Raw genomic sequence first — 6,005 nt, 5'->3', positions numbered from 1 at the left:
TAAGATCGCTGTTGTGTGAAAATAGAAAAAGGTTTTCTAAATTTGACACACCGATGTGTTGTGAACACGTCTACCAAATTGGGATGACTAAACACATTTTTTTTTTTTTAATCAAGTACATAAAACGAGACTTCAAAATCATGAAAAATGACCTTCTTCCACCTGGCAGACGGGTAGCAAACATACAGGAACAACAATTAAATATATATTTTTTTAAAAATGTGCGCGCCTTGACCACCTGGGGGCAGCAGAAGATTGGAGAGTCAACTCCTCTATTGGCTTCTCAGCACCACAGTAAAATTAGCAGGTTCTTCGCAGAGGATAAACAAAACATGCCTGTGAGTCATGCTATATTTCTACGTGTCACCGCCACTTCGATGCTAATCGTAAGCCCGTTTGCCTACGATGTTTACCCATTACACGGTATGTTTAGCATTAAGCTAGCTATAGCCACACAATGCATCACAATATCAATGTTGCTCCAGTTGTATCCGTGAGAAATAACAATGCAATTACATCAATGTTGGATCGGAATGTACCGCAGCAGGCGAAATGTTCTTTTTTTCCGGCTCAGATTGCTCAAGCGCAGCTCATGAAGTGTTTCGTGACTGTATTAGATCTTTCCACACATGACTGGACAGCAGACGAACACATGTCAGTGAAACACTTTATCTACTGACTTATCACTTTTACTTATTAAAAAAAATGTGGGTAGTTCGGCAGCCGTCTGCAGAGCTCGCGGAGGTCGTCCGTGCACACGCAGTTTAAACTCGCATATTTGCGATTAACTGAGCCACTGGGAACTAGCGTGGGCTAACGTATCATACCAAGATTAGCAATATTGCGACACACCGTATCAACAGTTTTTACGGTGCATTATTGACACAGCTGGATTAAATATTATTGTGATACTACATTGTTGTTGTCCTGACACTAGTTATATATCTTTTCATATTATTGGTTAACAATAAGTACCAGGGTACTTCCAGGTAGCAAAAACGTAACTGACTGCAGCTGACTTGAACTCAAAATGATGACAAACGTCGTGTTTGGGTTTGTCACCAGATATACTAGAGGTGGAAGTAACAATAAACAACTGGTGAACATAGTTGCAGAAGTGTCCACACCCAAATAACTTCAAACAAACTTCAGATTTAGTCGGCTCTCCTGGCATTTCTTTGCTTTGTACATTGAATTTTGAATCGTTTCATTTCTTTTTTTTATATATATAAAACATTTACTTATCAGTGTTGGTTATACGAAATGATATTGTCTAAATTGTGCACATTTGTCATTAGGTCAACATGGTATGATATGGTGATTTTCCATATGGTGTACACATATTCAAGCAAATATATATACGTGTATAGTATTACACATAAACACACTATACACTACACATTTCCACATATAAACACACTACAAATTATTAGATATTTTTTTACAAAGGTAAATTGAAAAAACATCAACGATAAAGTTGCATACACAGTTTAGACACATGCTGTATTGTTAGGGTTGTGGCGCTGGTTGAAATCTCCCCATTCAAACTCTGAAAGAAGGAAAATAAGAAAAGACAATCAAAGCAGCAGCGGGCAGCGAGGGCGGGACACCACAGGAAGGAAAGCTCAGACGTCCCGCTGAAGATTACTGGGTGCACACTTGTGCGGTTTGCAGCGAGGTCAAACCCCAGTCCACCGTCAACGCCTCCACATTCTCGTCTCAACTCTGATGATGATGCACGCATATGCGTGAAAAAAAATGTTACTTCATATCTGAGATGACTTGAAAAAGAATGTTGGCGAGGGAACGGCTCGGATTATTACCACACTTTCCCCAATGCTTGTTGCTTGGCAGAATTTGTGCTTAACTTAAAGACGACAAGAAAAAACAGCGACAACTAAAAACACACAGTTACCACCAGCAACAACAAGAAAAAACACGCTCAGAAAGAAAAACACCAGCCAAAAACATGGCCAACTAAAAAAGGTTAAGGGACTATTAAAAAAAAAAACAAAAAAAAAAACAAGGAATACAAATATGATCCCAATAATAACATCAAATCAAAACACTAAACCAAATCTATACACCAAAAGCATGGCCTATCAAAAATAAAAACATGGTCAATAAAAATGTCAAATTACATTTTAAAAATACCAATAAAAAAAACTGACCAAAAAAACGAAACTAAACAAAAGATAGTCTATTAAACAATATGGCCAATTTAATAATAAAACGGTCCCCAAAAAAAAAAGCATGGGCAATTCAACAATAAAATGTCAAACTTTTTGCCACACAAATAGGGTAAAAAAGGGGCACATAGGGTTAAAAGTGGGGCCCCCGGTTTGGCCAGGTCTGCACGCACACGCTGACATGAAATTTCTACATGATAACAGTGCAAAGTGTGTGTGTGTGCGTGCGTGTGTATCTGCTATGCAAACAACAGTATTGTCAAAGAGCAAAGCGGCAATATTTGGACACAAGTGATTGTTTTTTGTTTTTTTTGGGGCTTCCCATGATGCCTTGCTGCAGCTGCACACATCAGAGGGTCGATACCAACAAGAGATTTTTTTAGTAAGTCCAGTCAAGCGCGACATCTAAATTTACACTGCAACCAGAAGAACACACAAACACACACACACACTTTTCCTCCATCGGAAACAATGGAAATAGATTTAGTCTGTTCTAGAGTCAAACTGTCATCGTAGCCATAAAACAATTCTTAACTGTACAGGCACATATATGTAGGAATATAGGTTGAAAAGGCTTTTGAAATCATTGTATTCTGTTTTTATTTATGTTTGACACAACATCCCAACTTCACTGGAATTGGGAATTGTAAAACAACATTGCCAATAAAAAAAATAAACAAAAAACATGGTGGAAATAAAAAACACCCAATTATTATTATTAAAAAAGAAGACAAATTTAAACAAATTTAAATTTCATAATATAATTTGCTAAAGAGCAAAAACAAAAACATGGTTTTAGAATACCAAGTTAATAATTTTAGAAAAACAAGACCTATTTGAAATAAATGAAAAAAACATGGTAGAGAAAAAATATTAAAAAAAAAAAAAAATGCCCAATTATAAAACAAACAAAAAATAGGGCCAGAATAAATTTGACAACAAAACATTTCCAATTAGAGAAAAAGACACACAAAAACTACATAAACAGCCCAGTTAAAATAAACTAAACAAAAACATGCTTTACAAAAAAAAAACAATATAAGAAATACATTTTAAAATATGAAAAAACAAAACAACCCCCCCACCCCCAAAAAAAACAGTACGTTGGCTTTCATTTTCACGCCGTCTGTCCGACAATTATACACCTAATCTGCACTTAGAAAATGCATTCTATCATAACCTCATGAAATATTTTGTTTTCGTCCAAGGTGACAAAGCAAGATGTCGATCACTAATGAATCTATTTAGAATGGATTATCCTAAAGATATTTCGTCGAATAAAAATTTCAATTTTGAACTAAGTGGATGGCATAAATCGTACAGGATTTGAGACAGCAAAATCCGCCTTTGCTAAATGGCTAGCATTCGCGATTAGCATTAGCACTAGCAATTACCAATTTAAGTAAAAAAATTTAAAAAAACGTTAACTTCCATTCAGCTCGCTCATACATCATGTTATATGTACATTACATTACACATCTAATAGTGTCTTAAAAATCACTTACAGGCGCTTCTCTTGTCGTTTTTTGGCAATGTTTTTCACGGGCTCAACAGTGCGTCCGTCTTCAACAAATGTCCGTGCGCTAAACACGCCGAGTGGCCAAACGGTTCCGGGTGGTACCCATATGCTTTTATTAACATTTTATATTGCCTCGAGCCAGACATTTTCACATGAGGAGGAGGAGGTGCGCACCCTCCTTCCTTTTATATATATATATATATATATATATATATATATAAACTTTAACCTCATTAGAAAAACTTCAAGAGCGTGAAAGCCTGTTTGGACACATCACGTTAAGTCACACCTTCTAGATACAGTGGGTATAAAAAGTCAACACACCCGTTTCGGAGTCTTTATGATATGAAAACTGAGACTACGATAAAGGATGCGGCTACAGAAATGTCAGGAAACGTCTACTAGAAGGACTGAAATTTATTTGGGGTTAATCAAGGGACCATTTCAATGGTGGCAGTTTCGACCATTCCCCATACGAAAAGCATCCATACTCCAAAAATTGAAGCGCTGTTAAATACATTTTCAGTTGCACTGTGCGCATCCGGAAAGTATTCACCAGCGTTTCACTTTTCCCACATTTTGTTCTGTTCCAGGCTTATTCCAAATTGGTTACAGTCTGGAACGCGCACTTTCATGGCTGCGTCAAAATCTTGCCTTTTGCTAGGCTGTGCGTGAAGGACAAAATAAATCTTGGTTCCCTTTGCCGACTGCGTGGAAACTCTGCGTGAACGGATTTCGGGGTAAGGGGAACCTCTATGAAGTGAATCCAATGAATCACGGGCTGGTTTTAACATGTGTGGAAACTGTTCACCGAATTCCCGTCTGGACACGCACGCACACAAACACACTAAAATGCACACTTACACGTTTGCTCTTTCATAGACACACACACACTAACAACTACACTTATTTTCCTCCACACACTTACACACTCTGACAAACACACTTTCTCACACAGACAGTCACAGACCCTACACTCTCACACGAACACAAAGCGAGCCGCACAGTGGAAAGCATAATCCCAATTGCTCATCACATCATCAATATTAGCTCAATGCAACCAATCCCTCATTGAAACACAGGAGATGTTTTTAAGGCGTCCAAGTCTGGGTGGGATCAAAACCCTAACAGTCTATTTTCCACACACATAGGTCCACCTTTTGAACGCATGAGAACATCCCAGCCAGTTTCCCCACTATTGACCATCTGAGCAGCACCTGAGGGTTTTTACAGGAGAGACGGAAAGACGGCAGATTCCACGTGAAAGCACCAGTTGGTGGGAAGTGACATCATCGGTTGCCAGGGGGGAGTGAGGAACGTTGCTGTGCGGGGTCGTGTAGGTCCAGCTGGCACGCCTCGGTGACAGCTGGGTGTTTGCCTTCCAAACCGCCACACCATCATGATGATGATGATGATGATGATGATCGCAGACTATTTGAGAAAGGTGCTGACTCATGGGAACGACGTTGCTTTGGAACGAAAGCTTTCATCGAGTGCAGGATTTGAAGAAAAAAAAGTTAGTAAATTGGTACAAACATTTAAAAACAAGTTTAACGACAATAAAAAAAAAAAAACAATTTGGCTAAAATGTATATCAGCCACCTGGCCGTTTTCATTTAGAGAATTTAGTACAATTTAGTAGTACAAAAAGGTAAATCACTGCAATTAGTACAAATGTATTTCGATTTAAAACAAAAAAATAGAAATAAACTGACAAATTGTAAGCAAAATTGACATGTTTTGACTGGGTTTATAATTGAGTAAAATGTTATAGCAACTATGCACATTATTTTTAAGCATGTCTGCCTTGTTTGTGGATTGTGTTTTGTAGGGAGGGAGCACAACAAGTACACAAAATGAATTGAAAATTGACACAAAGGGAAGGAAAAATGCTAATGTACGCAAGCTCGACACAAAAAAAAAATAAACGGTTGCGGTAGGATTCGCTATTTTGTGAGGAGGAGCACTTTATCGCTCAAAATGGAAATAAAACGGACTTCAGATGAGACTCCAAATGGACTCAAAAAAGATTCAAAGTGGACTCCAAATTGTTGAAAAATGGTCACAAATAGGACTCCCAATGAACTTAAAATGGACTACTCAATATGAATTCGAAATTGACTGAAAATGAATGCAAAATGGATAGAAAAAAAATCAGTGGCGTGCAAAGGGGGGCATCAATCGCCCCCGCCGTTGATTGGTATGCGGGGGCATACAACTTTGATCAGTTTAGATTTAGATTGTACAAAATTAGGTGCTAATATTATCTCTCTTACTAAACGAGCCCACATATTACA

Source organism: Phyllopteryx taeniolatus, chromosome 13 (assembly GCF_024500385.1).
Source record: "Phyllopteryx taeniolatus isolate TA_2022b chromosome 13, UOR_Ptae_1.2, whole genome shotgun sequence".
Lineage (NCBI taxonomy): Eukaryota > Metazoa > Chordata > Actinopteri > Syngnathiformes > Syngnathidae > Phyllopteryx > Phyllopteryx taeniolatus.
This window is presented reverse-complemented; position numbering follows the sequence as displayed.